This window comes from Salvelinus sp. IW2-2015, linkage group LG4p, assembly GCF_002910315.2.
Source record: "Salvelinus sp. IW2-2015 linkage group LG4p, ASM291031v2, whole genome shotgun sequence".
Lineage (NCBI taxonomy): Eukaryota > Metazoa > Chordata > Actinopteri > Salmoniformes > Salmonidae > Salvelinus > Salvelinus sp. IW2-2015.
The window spans coordinates 6636204-6651820 of NC_036841.1; the positions used below are offsets into that span (position 1 = coordinate 6636204).

Below are 15617 nucleotides of genomic sequence, written 5' to 3' on the forward strand. Positions count from 1 at the left end.
CGTATTTTTCAATTAAGACGTTTTTGAATATGAATGTTAATATTTCTTCATTATTCCAATGTATGAAATAGGCCTAATATCCCTCATTAATTGAAGGATGAACTTGTCAAATTAAGTAGGACACATCTTTTCAGTGAAGAAAAATTAAGATGGCATCGATACTGCCATTAATGTAGGCCGTCATTGTAATTAAGAATGTATTCTTAACTGACTTGCCGAGTTAAATAAAGGTTACATTTGTAAGACTGTAATCTATACATGTGTAGGCTTTTTAATATATTTCCTATATTAATTATTTTTCAACAATGGTAAATGTTTTATTCCAAGCATCTAGTTAGTTGGTTGAAATACGTCATTCCGATGATTATATAGTCCACGATATTGTATGACGGTGTCTTGTCAGCATGAACAGGTTGTGAACTCAAGGTTTTCAAAAGCAGGCCATTTCTATTAATACTCGACAAAGTATTGATGTTGTACATTGTAGACATCATTCCCGGTTAGTGTTGTGTGAGAGCAGTGTTTACATTTATCATGAATATGATGAAAGAACCAATTAAACAAAATTTAAACAATTGCATTAAAAAAAACAATGTTATAATTATTGTGATTATTATTTTAGCCTAATTATATATATCATTGAGTTGAGTAGGCCTAGTATTTTTTTCTGAAGTAAATGAGTTCTACATAGGCTAGGCCTACAATATTCATATTACTATTACAATAATACTCCTTAGCTATTCCAATCGTATTACTAATATAACACAGTTCATTGTGTTATCAAGACCTCAATGGAAGCAAGACATTTATGCACAACACCAGTAGACAGATATTTTTATGATGACGAAGTTGCTGCATGTTTCGGCACACCAAATCCCCGAACAATCTCTGTAGTTATCACCGAACTATCTCCCTATCTCTGAACCATCTCTAGCTTAATAAGTAGTTATCATCGTGGCTTCCCGTCTCAGATGGTTCAGTTTGAGCTTTGAAGAAGACTTTAAATGGCAGAAGTACAGGACATAAAGACGTTTACACTCATCTGCACCAACACTTTGCTGCACAGAACCACAAATTATCAGGATAGACTGCACCTTGTCAGTTCCCAATGTAATATCTCTGTGTGTGTGATGGATATTTGTCTCCTACTATCATGCCAGCCAGTCTAGAGGTCTCTGTCAGCAGCATCAGCCCAATCATAATTAATAATGTCCCACTGTTACCAGGCAGACATTACAGATATGACAACACATGGGTGTGCTGGGATAGACCTTGCCAAGAAAACACGTGATTACGCTAGGCACATCCTAAAGGTCTACAATGAAACTATTAATTCAAATTAAGTGTGAAATATAGTTTATTATATTCTTAACCGTGATTATTATTTTAGATGGATAGTCAACAGAAATCGTTTGGGGTTAGATATTGACAAAACTAGCTACCACTTTCTAGTTTAGAATTTTCTTGGTCACTTTCATGGAGTGTTTTGTGAATGTAGGACTTTCTATACTGGTTCCATATGGAGAGAGATGGAAGGAAAACCCGCACCTCTTCTCCATCTCTCTCTGTCTCTGTCTGTGTGTGTGTGTAGATCAGCAGGTATACTGGCCTTTATTAGATCCAGACTAGTCTACAGTCGACTTCAAACTGTGTGTGAGTGTGGCCACGAGGCTGGTCATCCCTCTGCGTGATAGAGGAGGGGCTTTTCTTCAGGATTATCACCTCTTTAATCTAAAGAATGTGGCTGCAACCTGGACTACCCTACACAGATCTACATGGAAATGTTAATGCTTAGCTCTAACAACCTGGACTACCCTACACAGATCTACATGGAAATGTTAATGCTTAGCTCTAACAACCTGGACTACCCTACACAGATCTACATGGAAATGTTAATGCTTAGCTCTAACAACCTGAGGTGCGTTCAGTTCGATTCAACGTTTGCTGCGTTGCGTGACGGTTTGTACTGAATTGCACGTTTCCTCAAAACGGTGCACACTTTTCTTCAACAGCCTTTGAGGTACATTTGTGTGTGAATTAAACGTTGCACACCGTTCTGTCGTCCTGAACACACCCTTGGTCTACTCTACTATAGATCAACACTAACAACCTGTTCTACTCTACTCTACTCAGATACACTATCCTGCGCTATCCTGTATTGTCTATGTGTAAGATCCACAATAGCAGATATGGGTTAGAACCTATTTCTGACCCAGCCTAATCTCATTAGAACCTATTTCTGACCCAGCCTAATTTCATTAGAACCTATTTCTGACCCAGCCTAATTTCATTAGAACCTATCTCTGACCCAGCCTAATTTCATTAGAACCTATTTCTGACCCAGCCTAATTTCAGTAGAACCTATTTCTGACCCAGCCTAATTTCATTAGAACCTATTTCTGACCCAGCCTAATTTCATTAGAACCTATTTCTGACCCAGCCTAATTTCAGCCAATCTCTGACCCTCTAGTTTTATGCATGATTGTGTAAATCAATACAATGACTTCTACTTCCTACCATGTGACCCAGCCTCTCTGTGTAGAAGGCTTCTTTGTTTCCAGAGCTGGCCTCTACTGCACTTCTCCTTTTTCCCTCCATTCTTCATTTTTCTCTTTCTTTTAGTAAGACTGATCCTCCTGTCAGTGGTCTGGCATGGGGTCAACAGTTCTTGTCTAATAGCTGAAATGGCTTTGTGATGACACCATAGTTTATCACGCACACACACACACACACACACACACAACGGACTGAAAATGGACATGCGATTTTTCAGCTTGACAATTACAAGTCTAAGTTCACAATATAACATCATTTTTCGATGCCACAAATCCATCGCCCCAGACAGTGTAAAAGTTTTTATGAATGTACAATACCGTGGTGCATTATAGACACCATTAGTGTAAATGATTAAGACCAAACCCAGCTAAAACCATAATAATATTGATTAAGACGGACCATATTAAACAATTTAAAAGTCTCAATAGTAATAACATCATCTCATAATGTGGCCATTAAAGTCAGCTAATTGAGGATAATAATACTCAGTGTGTGTCTCTATTTATAATCCTGTTAGAACATGACAAATAAGGTCATCCATGTTATTCTGTCATCTATCTCGCTGTGCATTATAGAGGACTGGGGATGGAGGGCAGCCAAGGAGAGGTTCAGTCACCAAGTCAACTCCAGATTATACCAACAGTCTCGAATGGAGTGGCAGTGCAATAGGACTCAGATTAAGAGGGTGGCATTTAAGACATGTGTGATCAGCATTAGGCCTCACACTGGGATGAATAATACTCTTAACCCTCTCGGGGTGGGGACTCACTGACATGTTCCCCACAAAATTCATTCATCTCAAAATGACATTGTCATTGGGGTTTTTAATAATCTGAATATCATTATTCTAGACAATATGGTGTCTCTGTGGGGTAGCCCGTTAATTTCTGGGCCTTGTGCCTTCCACCCTCTGGATCCTCCCTCCACCTCGACCCCCTCTGGATCTCCGGCCCCCACCTTTCTTCATCTGTTATACCCCCTCCTCGTGTCAGCAGCCTCCTTGTGTTAGCCTCTTTCTCGATTCATATTTCCTTGATTCCTCACATTCTCTGACCTCGCATCCTTCTCAAAGTAGATTGGAGAAAAAGGTCAGAGGGGAGGGACCTTGGACCTTATCCTCCAATACGATTGAGGAGGAGGAGTCAAGAACAAAGGATTCTAGATATTGCAGAGAGAAGGATTGAGATACAGCTCTCCTGTCAGCAGACTTTCTCTGTGAGTAGTGAGGAGCCAGGAGTGGACAACACTCCTGGCTCCTCACTACTCACGGAGAGTGAGGAGGAGAGAGAGAGGAGGAGAGAAAAAGCGAGAGAGGGAGAGAGAAAGAAGAGAGCGAGAGAGGGGGGGTGGGAACAGGGGAAATTAACGAATTATCTCAGCTTCTGTTGTGCCCCTCTCCTCTGCCACCCACCTCCCTCCTCTCCTCAATATGGAACGCTTGTCAGCCTTTCTGATGAATGACATGCATGTATTTGCATCAATTTAGCATGAATATAATTAAATATAATTTAGTTTTATTTGCCAACACGGCTTCACATAATAACACAGAAAATGAGAGGTATTATCAGAGGTCTGCCATTTAAAAAATACACAGCATAACATTCTGTGAGCGATCACATATTTTTCTGTTTTTGTATGTGCCCATGGCATTACTGTGTAGAAATGCTTATGTTATGTTGCATCACAAATGGCACCCTATTCCCTATATAGTGCACAACTTTTGACCAGGGCCCAATGGTATCTGCTATATGTACACTACATAGGGAATAGGGTGTCGTTTGTGATGCAGCCTGTGGCTTCTCCTGTCTGTATAATCACACAGATAAACTCTGTATCTGTTCTATGTGACTGTGTTAAGGTATTACTGTGCAAGGCAGTTAACCCACTGTTCCCCGGTCGCTGAAGACGTGGAAGTCCATTATGGCAGCCCCCCTCACCTCTCTGATTCAGAGGGGTTGGTTTAAATGCGAAGACGCATTTCAGTTGAATGCATTCAGTTGTACAACTGACTACGTATCCCTATTCTATTAGTAAGAGATGGGAGCAGTGTCCTGATATGTTATTATTCTGTTATCTGTTAACATCTCTGCTGTTGTGAAGCTGTTAGAGTAGCAGTATTGTACAGGCTTGTGGTTTGGAGACTAGTTTATAGTGCAATATCCAGGTTGTTTTGCCAGGGAGAGGAAAGGTGCCCCCTCATGTTTGTTTTTGTAAGATATATACAATCTGGTCTATACATATTTGGACACTGACCAAGTTATTATTATTGTAGCTGTCTACCACAGCATATTGGAGTTGAAATTAAATAATGAATATGATGGTATTTATGTCCAAATTGGGTGAACGGTGTAGCAATTACAGCACTTTTTAGATGTGGTCCCCCCCTTTTATTAAGGAACCAAAATTAATTGTACATTGGCTGCTCAGCTCTTCCATGGCCAGATGTGTGTTACTCCCGCATTAATTCATCTACAAGTAAACAGATTAAAGATATAGAGTTGATTTCAAGTGTGGCATTTGCATTTTGAATCTGTTGCTGTTAACCCTCAATATGAAGTCCAAGAGCTGTCACTGCAGTGAAGCAAGCCATCATTAGGCTGAACAAAACCACTCAGAGAGATAACAAATACATTAGGTGTGGCCAAATCAACTATTTGGTACTTTCTTCAAAATAAAGAACGCACTGGTTAGCTCAGGAACACCAAAAGGCCCGGAAGACCACGGAAAACAACTGTGGTGGATGACAGAAGAAAAGCCCCTTCACAACAGTTGGCCAGATCAAGAACACCCTCCAGAAGGTAGGTGTATCTGTGTCAAAGTCAACAATCAAGAGAAGACTTCATCAGAGTAAATACAGAGGGTTTACCACAAGATGTAAACCATTGGTAAGCCTCAAAAACAGGAAGACCAGATTAGAGTTTGCCAAACAACATCTAAAAAGCCTGTCCAGTTCTGGAACAACATCCTATAGACAGATGAGACAAAGATCAACTTGTACCAGAATGATGGGAAGAGAAGAGTATAGAGAAGGGAAGGAACTGCTCATGATCCGAAGCATACCACCTCATCTGTGAAGCATGGTGGAGGTGGTGTTATGGCGTGGGCATGTATGGCTGCTAATGGAACTGGTTCCCTTGTATTTATTGATGATGTGACTGCTGACAAAAGCAGCAGGATGAATGCTGAAGTGTTTAGGGCTATATTATCTAATCAGATTCAGCCAAATGCTTCAAAACTCATTGGACGGCGCTTCACAGTGCAGATGGACAATGACCCGAAGCATACTGCAAAAGCAACCAAATACATTTTAAGACAAAGAAGTGGAATGTTCTGCAATGGCCAAGTCAATCACCTGACCTGAATCCAATTGAGCATGGATTTCACTTGCTGAAGGCAAAACGCCCTAAGAGCAAGCGGGAACTGAAGACAGCAGCCGTAAAGGCCCTGAGCATCACCAGGGAAGAAGCCCAGCATCTGGTGATGTCTATGGGTTCCAGACTTCAGGCAATCATTGACTGCAAAGGATTTGCAACCAAGTATTAAAACTCACAATTTAATTTATGATTATGTTAGTTTGTCCAATTACTTTTGAGCCCCTAAAATTCGGGGGCTGTGTATAAAAATGGTTGCAATTCCTACACGATTCATACAATAGTTTTTAGAAAATCCTTAAATTAAAGATGCAAGTCTACACTTAAAGCACAGCCTGATTGTTTCCTTTCCAATCCCGTGTTGTGGCGTACAGAGCCAAAATGATGCAGATTGTGTCACTGTCCAAATACTTATGGACCTGACTGTATTTACACTGAGTGTACAAGACATTAGGTGCACCTTCCTAATATTGAGCTGCACCCCTATTTCCCTCAGAACAGCATACATTTGTCAGGGCATGGACTCTACAAGTTGTCGAAAGCGTTCCACAGGGATGCTGGCCCATGTTGACTCCAATGCTTCCCACAGTTGTGTCAAGTTGGCTGGATGTCCTTTGGGTGGTGAACCCATTCCTGATACACATGGGTAACTGTTGGGGGTGAAAAACCCAGCAGCGTTGCAGTTCTGTACATATTACATGTATATATTACCTCAATTACCTCGACTAACTGGTGCCCCCACACATTGACCCTGTACCGGTACCCCCTGTATATTTTCTCGCTATTGTTATTTTACCCCTGCTCTTTAATTACTTGTTCCTTTAATTTGTTATTTGTATTTTTTAAACTGCATTGTTGGTTAGGGGCTTGTAGGTAAGCATTTCACTGTAAGGGCTACACCTGTTGTATTCGGCGCATGTGACAAATAAAATTTGATTTGATTTGAGTTCTTGACACACTCAAAGCGGTGCGCCTGGCACCTAGTACCATACCCCGTTCAAAGGCAGTTACATCTTTTTACTTGCCCATTCACACTCTGAATGGCACACATGCACAATCCATGTCTCAATTGTCTCAAGGCTTAAAAATACTTATTTAACTGGTCTCCTCCCCTTCATCATCTGGATTTAATAAGAGACATCAGTAAGGGATCATGGCTTTCACCTGGATTCACCTGGTCAGTCTAAGTCATGGAAAGAGCAAGTGTTCTTAATGTTTTGTACACTCAGTGTATAGCGTATACATATAAGATCTGGCCCTCAAACCATCATGGTCACCTAATAATCCCCAGTTTATAATTGGCTCATTCATCCCCCTCCTCTCCCCTGTAACTATTCCCCAGGTCGTTGCTGCAAATGAGAACGTGTTCTCAGTCAACTTACCTGGTAAAATAACGGTAAAATAAATAAATAAAATAAAAAGAACAGACATGAGGAGGCACCTTCACTCTCCGTATACGGAGTGGAAGGCAACAAATCGTCTCGTGTATATAGAGCGGAAGGCAACAAAGCAACAGAGGCAGAGTGATTAATCTTCATGTGTAGGAGACGTCTCCTCTCCTGTCTAAAGGTGGACACTGTAATCATGGGCCCACTGACCCGGTGTTACCCTGTGATACTCCACCAGAGCATCTTTACTGCAGCGCAGGAGCCCATTATGAATCTCACATTAATTGCACAGCCCTTCTCTCCCTTCAACACTATGTTTCCAGTAACAAAGCACACAGCAGCGCAGCAGAAAACAAAGGCAAAGGGAGGGATTAAAGAGGATTGTGTTGTAATGAAATGCTGGTGGCTGGGCCCATGATGAAATTAGGCCATGTTACCCAAATAAGGCCTGAAGGGTTCGTAATTTCCCGTGGTGGAGATGAGAAAATCTGGGTGCCAACTGTCAGGGCCCAGCTAATGATGACAAATGTTTCTCTATGCAGATTGTAGCGACACTGGGAGAGGGTTAGAGAGGAGAGAAGATAGAGGAGAGAGGGAGCGGAAGGTAGAGGGGGAGCAAGAGAGGGTGAGGGATAGGTGGAGAAGAGGCAGAGGGGAGAGGAGAGAGAGAGGGAAGGAGAGAAAAGAGAGAGAGGGCCATAGAACAGAAAGCTTGTGTGTTCATACTTGTGTCCTAACTTAAAAATAAACCTCCCTAACTGATGATGTGCCTGTTAGAACATGGTTAAGGCCTACCATAATATGTAGCAGTCCCTCCAGGATTCTGTGATCGCAAATTTTTTTGGCAAATCAAACATTTCTTGCATATTATGCGTTGGGCTTGCAAATTTGACCAATCATCGCACTATTTCAGTATAAAGCAGCCAAATCATCGCAATATTTTCGCATTAACCTGACCCATCACCGCAGTACAAAAAGACAACTTGCATTTTCAGCCAATCACCGCATATTTACCGCATAATATGGTTCAATCAAGACACAGGTCAACAAACATATTGCCATGCAAAATGTCAGAATTTCCTGCAAAAAAATATGGAGAGAGAGAGAGGTTAAGGTTAAGGCCTACCATAATATGGAGAGAGAGAGAGCGACATTAAGCGCATTAGGGGGGGCCGTAGCCAACCATCAAATGCCAGATGATCACGGGTCAGTAAGACGAGTCAACACACACGTCATAGATGATTGCTAGCGCCTCACTCCTAGGGATCTGCATGAAAGAGCAGCGACGAGCAAAGACAGATGAGTCAGCCGCCTAGGTAAGATGTGAGAGTGTAGAGCGCATAAGACCACTACATGATTGGATGAGAGGGGAAAGAAGAGGCACGTGTGCAAGAAGGGATAGCAAGGGTTAGGCGGTTCGTTGCTCCCATGAGCATGGTCCGTTATCATCTTCACCATCAACATCTCACTGGGTCAGGGAGCCAGTGACAACGCTAGCAATGTTCTAATGAACGCGTTTATAAGGCGAAGAGATAGATCCTCAGTAATGAGACTTAAAGGTGTGAAAGACGGAGAGAGAAAGAGAAGTTCTAGGAGTCGGGCATCTCTCACACTTGGTAGGCTAGACGTTTCCACCTAATGGAGATTCATATAGGAGAGCTCGTGCCTCCGAGGACTGATGTAGGCTGTAAATATAATTCATAAGGTTGGGAACAGGACCTTACTCAAGAGTCAGAGTGCCGACGTACTGAGTGATGAGACTTGTGAGCGTTACGTATTGGTATGTACGGCAGGACCAACTCGGAAAGTATAGTAGGAGCAAGCCATATGTAACGCTTTATATGGTTAACAGTAAAACCCTTGAAATCACCCTTGCCTTAACAGGAAAGCCAGTGTCAATGGGAAGCTAGACTGGAGTAATATGATCAAATTTCTTGGTTTAGTCAGGATTCTAGCAGCCGTATTTAGCACTAACTGAAGTTTATTTAGTGCTTTATCGGTAGCAGCCCGGAAAGTAGAGCATTTTGCAGTAGTTCTTACTAGAGTAAACAAATGCATGATTAATATTTTTCTGCATCATATTTTTTTTGGACAGAAAATTTCTGATTTAAGCAATGTTACGTAGATGGAAAAGCTGGTCCTTGAAACATCTTGATATGTCGTCAAAAGAGTACGCATCAAGGGTTCAAGAGTAACGCCGAGAGTCCCTTCACGAGTTTTATTGTGGAGACGACTTTTACAACCATCAAGATGAAGATTGGTTCAGATTTTAATACTAGAATATCTTCTTTGTTTCTTGGGACCTAGATACAGCACTCTGTTTTGTCCGATTTTTAGAAGTAGAAAAGTTTTCAGCCATCCACTTCCTTATGTCTGATACACGGCTTCTCTAGTCTGGGCAATTTTTTGGGGCTTCAACATGTTTCCTTGAAAGTACAGCTTGTGTTGTCATCCGCATAGCATGAAAGTTAAATTATGTTTTCGAATAACATCCCCCAAGGAGTATAATATCTAAGTGAAAACAATAGTGTTTTCTAAAACTCGGACCTTGAGGAACACCGAAAGTATCAGTTGATTGTCAGAGGACAGACCATTCTACAAGACATACTTGATATCCTTTCGACAGGTATAGAGATCGTAAACCAGAGCAGAAACTTGGTCTGCTGTAGACCAATTTGTGGTTTCTCAGTCTCTCCAAAAGCAATGTGTGAGTCGAGTGGGTGTCAGGCCAGCACTACGGTTATAGCACGAGGGACGATGCAGAGCCTCGGTCCTGACGCCATTAAAAGGTCATTTTACGCACCTTCACAAGTGCAGTTCAAGTGCTATTGAGTGGGGTCTAAAACCAGACTGAAGCATCTCGCCTACATTATTTGTCTTCGAAAAGGCAGTGAGTTGCTGCGCCGACAGGCTTTCTAAAGTCTTTTTGAGAGGAATGGAAGATTCTGATTATAGGCCACGATAGGTTTTTTTTATATTTTTCCGGGTCAAGTTTGGCTTTTTTTTTCAAGATGAGGCTTTGACTCTGCCACACTTTTAGTGAGTTTGGTACTACATCCGGTGGATAGAGAGCTGGTTTTTAATGTATGTGATCAACATAGGAAGGGCCAAGCCACAGGAGAGCAGATCCTTCAGCTCAGGTTATGTAGGAATAGGATTAGTATGCTGCTTGCGAGGTTTAAGAGGCATGATTATTTTCATCATAGTGTGTCAATGAGATAGTAGAGTACTATAAATACTGTATAAGGTGGTTCTACTCCGATTTGGACAGACCGCTACGAACAGAGCTGTAAGGTGTTCAAAGAGGATGGACAAGCAGTAAGGCCCCTTGAGACGGAAGCTAATATCTAATGGCAGATTCAAAGAAGGAAGGAGAAGGTCGTATTGGTGCTATTCCGGAATGTTACAGTGCCGACATCTTTGTACCCTCTAAATAAGATTCTAAGTGAAAGTATATGATTGAACTGAGAGGCTGCAGTAGTAGAAAGCAGTGCTTCTTACTTGTGGCGGCGTACGTTGCTGTCTTTTTAGTTTTGTCCATATGCAACAGATAATCAAAAGATAGAAGTTATGTGAGATTGATGATGTGTATATAAGGTTTCTACTCGAGTTGAGACTGCTTTCGGAAATAAGTAGCGATGAGCGATGACAGCAGTGAGGGTCTTGGTCGGTGAACGTGAGAGAGATTTGTTTAACGGTGCCGTCTGTCTTTTCCAATGTATACGTCACAGTGAATAAAGATCTGTGCAGGTAGAGTGAGTAGTGTAGCGCCGGATTTAATGTCCGTGTCCGAATCTTTATGAGAATACGGCCAGTTGCTTCAAAGTCTCGGTGTGAGAGACGAGCAATATATTGTACTGTTAACTAGGTTAGGCCCTCTACCAGGAGCCTAATTTCTTATTGACACATAAATTGTGTTTGTCAGTATGAGTTAAGGGGGTGCAAGACGAACTGTGTATCAGTGAGGTCTTATTCCGCATTGAGCGCAGGTTAAATATGAGTTCCTCTCGAGTTAGCGTGGTTAAGCGCTGATGTTGTGTAGTTCGTCGGTGTCAAGGTGCTTTCTTGGGGCCTTACCTAGGCCTAGATAATATGAGGGAGGTAGATGGAGGGAAGTACAAGAGAGGGATTTATTGTGTGTTGTTACTGAGAACTCTTATATACGCATGACTTTATGATGCTCCTTGGTTGGGGTCGGAGAGCGACGATAGAATTGTAATGGTTTATGTTGCGAATGTGCTGCAACTGATAATAATAATGGTGGATTATTGCCGAAGAGTCGAAGGAGAAGTAGTAGTGAGAAAGACATTTAAGATCTTAGACGAACATTTGCATTTTACATGATGGAACAATAAATCGGTAGAGAGAGAGACTAATAGTTAAGGCGGTCAGAGTTACACAGAGCTTGTAGGAATGATGAGTGAGAGAGTACGACGAGGGTAAAGGTGGTTAGAAGGCTACTAACTACCCATCATCGGAGGGTCGAGATAAGTAGAGAGGGATTACAGGTCCTGAACGTTAGGAGCCTCTTTTGAGTGCGCGTCTGAGTGGATACTCTCATCATCGATGGATGAGTAGTTAAAGAGAGAGAGAATGTACAACGGTATAGCGAGACATTAGTAATAATTGATATGTCTGATGCTAGCAAGAGAAAGGTGATAGGGATATTTCAAGAGGAACTCAGAGGGAACGCTGTATGACATTGACGCAGTCAGCGCGCACTAGTAAACAGTATAGGCTATAAAAGTGTATTGAGTAGACTGGCAAAGGAAGTATCGAATGAGCGCTTCGAAGAGCTCAAAAGACGAAAACGCAATGTTTTTTATTTGTTGGCGCCACTAGACACCAAAATTATGTTGCATATGGCAGAAACGAACGAGAGAAGTAAGGTTTAAAGGTCTACGCGTATCTAAGCGTCGTGGGCATAACAGGAAACTGCCTATAACCAGGCTCTGGAGCTACGGTCAGAAGTACTAATGGGGTGCGAGGAGTGCAACTGACGTGATGTGATGTGTCCGTGGTGTATAGTAGCAGGTTATAGCAAGGCTAGCTAAACATATTATGACATTTGTAGGTGTGTTGGAACGTAGCAAGTCAGAGGTGTATAAGGTTGGATCAAGGATCGCGCAAAGTCTAACTCACCATCCACTTCTCATTCATGGGGCACGAGTGAACAAGTAGGTTCAAGGCGTGACAGCGGAGTAGCTAGAAACGCTTCATTGGAATACTTGACAAATGAGTATCAATATGCTGACAACGAGAGAGAGAGTAGGCTCGTGTGAAATTAAGAGCACACTTCTTTGGGCACCTTACCCACATATATATGAATTTATCAGAATAGAAAAATGAGTACTGAACGCTAATAGAGTAAAACTGAAGAAGATATAGTAAGCATCATGAGCAACATATGATATCCATAATATGCGACCTTACCGTTAGGAGTGAGAAGTTAATGTAATCAGAAATGAGCCTGAAGGGGCCTACAGAACTCCTAGATTACATACAACTAAATGTCGTTGTTTTGTGTTATTGGAGATGGAATGTTCACATAGGGTTTTCAGTTGTGTCCGAATTATAGGCAACTTTCGGACTTATGCATGGTAGATTTGGCTCGTGCACGAACGTGATGAGATAGGAAGAGAGAGTTATTGTGATTGCACAGTGACGCGATAATCAATTTAAAAAGAGATCATAGTAGATAATGCGGTGGAAGAGAGAGAGTAATAAGATCTTTTAGGATTCAAACTGCAGTTTGAGGATAAGTCTCATCTCGTTTAGGGATGTTTTCATATCGACAGAGAATATGGAGAGAGTAGTGCAAGATATACAGCTTAGTGCGCACGACGGATGCATTTCTTCGGTGTCTACCTAACCCGACTATATGCAGAAAGAGTATGACAATGCCAGAGTGAGTAGTCCAGGTACTACCCGAGATGTAAGAGGTATGACCTCTCACTGCCACTTAACGCACCTCCACTATACACGTGATCCCTGGAGGAAGAAGGGACGAGAGAAGACTTCATTGTGAAACGTGGTCCTCTACTGCCATTGGTTGATCAATACTTTAAGTGTGTAGAGGAGTAGTAGGAAGAGGTCACAAATGAGCTAGATACCATAGAAGCTTAAAAGGTCATTGGGAACCAATTAACACAATATGGATCCGGTAGCACGAGAGACCCAAGATGTTATACAGAATTTTCACTTGCGCTGATGTTGGCTGCGTAACGCTTAGCACTGCCAAATGTATGTGAGTTAGTCAGTAGATAGAGTAATGTTGATATGAGCTTTGCAGCTCAATATAAATTAGTCAATATGAAGGTATTTTGAGAAGACGATATCAGAGTTAAGTTTCTAGTTGCACAATACGGGACTATACACTAATATGCATATATATAACTGATCTTAGGCGCGAGGAGAGAGGATGTACAAGGGAAGGCGTTTTGAAAAGTTGGGCTAGCCCATGATTATATATCCTGAGAACGAGAGTAGGGAAAAAGTAGGCGTAGCACCGGTTATTTTACCAGAAGGCACGCGTGTATAAGTGCTATATTAATAGGGGGCTAGCTAGTCATTAATACATCGTGATGATAGAGCGAGTCATGGGTATGCCGCTGGAAGCGGCTATACACACAATAGTAGTTCAGTCCTGGCTGGAAGCGCAGGGCTCTCGATGAGAAAGGTAGCGTAAATGAGTGGATTGAAGGCGGTGGTAGAGGCACGCGTTTGCACTAGTAACCCAGATAATGAGTATGCTAAATAACGAAATCCGCCGGAGACGGAGACAAGATAGAGAAAGATTACAGTCGATTTATAACTGGTCCGCTCGAGAATCATACGAAGCTAATTATATATACGACCGTGGTAGTCCTGAGGCGACCAGAGTGGATAAGGTGAGAGGAGAATCTGGTTCATTACTACATATGACCTAGATTTAGAGTAGAGGAAGGAGGAGTGTATAATAAAAAAAAGAGCCTAAATAATAAATAATACTACCATAATAGTAGTTAGGAGAGTAGCGAAAGGTAAGTGTGAAACTTGAGAGCCTATAGATCCCTAATTAATCGGTGGAGAGAAGAAAGATTAAGTTTAAGGTCTACCAGTAATATGGGATGCACGAGAAGATGTGATATCTGAATACGGACCTATCATATAAACTGTCATAGGACAGGTAGAAAGAGTATAGGGTAAAACCGAAGTCCTTTTATCCTAATGATATTAAGGGACTGGCTGTAGCACGCAGAGCAGAGGAGCTAAGATAGCTTCGATGGCCTTGACGCCAGACATATGGACAGTGGCTTGATGGAGAAGAGTTGAAAAGGATTGGGTGTAAGAGTTTGAACTTTGATTTACTTATGCTTGTGAAATTTTATATTTGCGCAGAGCACAGACAAGAGTATGACGGTTACACACGGGGGTGCGGGATGGCTAGAATGTTTATGGGGGCACCATTCCATGACTTTCTAAGTAGAGAATAACGCGAGGGCAAGGAGATGAGTAGAGTAAGTACGAGTGTTAATGATGGATGGATGAATTGGACTCCTAGCTCTCTCTATTAAGATACCATTTGTTGATTGTCAGAAAAAATATTAAGGAGGATGGAAAGGGATAAGATGTTAGGCACGATAGTATAGAATTTTAATTGAGGAAGAAATGAGGCGTTGATCCCCCGCATTACTATCTAACTATAATAATAGTGACTTAGATGTAAGATAGAAGTGTACGCAGCGTTTACATGGGAGAGAACTGTTATTGGTTCATTCAGACTGTCACATATAGTGCGTAGTAGCAGATAGTGAATGGCTGGATTGTTCCTGACTAGAGAGATGATGACGAGGAAGTGGTGTAGGATGAGTGAAAGGTTTGTATACATAAAGTGGAATAAGCGCAGATGCAGGGTTCGTAAACGGCACATGAGTATGATGATTTACGACTTGTTGTGGAGCAGATTAGAGAGAAGTATCATGGCGAGGGTGTTCAAGCAACACGAGGGACCGCGGCAATCATCGCCCAGTGACACGGATCTTGATGTAGAGCTGATGTGAGAACGTGAGAGAAGAACGTGCGATACATAGGTTAGGAGAGCGATCGCGTCTTGAAACCAACCTTCCTTCAGCGTGATCCATATCCTCCGACCACAGCATCCTAGCCTTGTCGGAGTAACGTAAGGAGCGCACCCAACATTGACCGCTCATAAAGACGTTCAGAAAAGAGAGGGCGTACCGCGTATAGTATGTCTAGAGGAACTAAGGTGCTATTCGGGTGAGGAAAAGCACATGAAAAGACTGTGCCTTTACGACGTGCT

The 15617-nt window shown here is 42.0% G+C and overlaps 1 protein-coding gene across 1 annotated transcript in view; it reads left to right on the forward strand.

The window, feature by feature from the left end:
• The window catches only part of LOC111956864 (neurobeachin-like), a 328897-nt gene that overhangs the window by 220427 nt on the left and 92853 nt on the right, over nt 1–15617 (forward strand).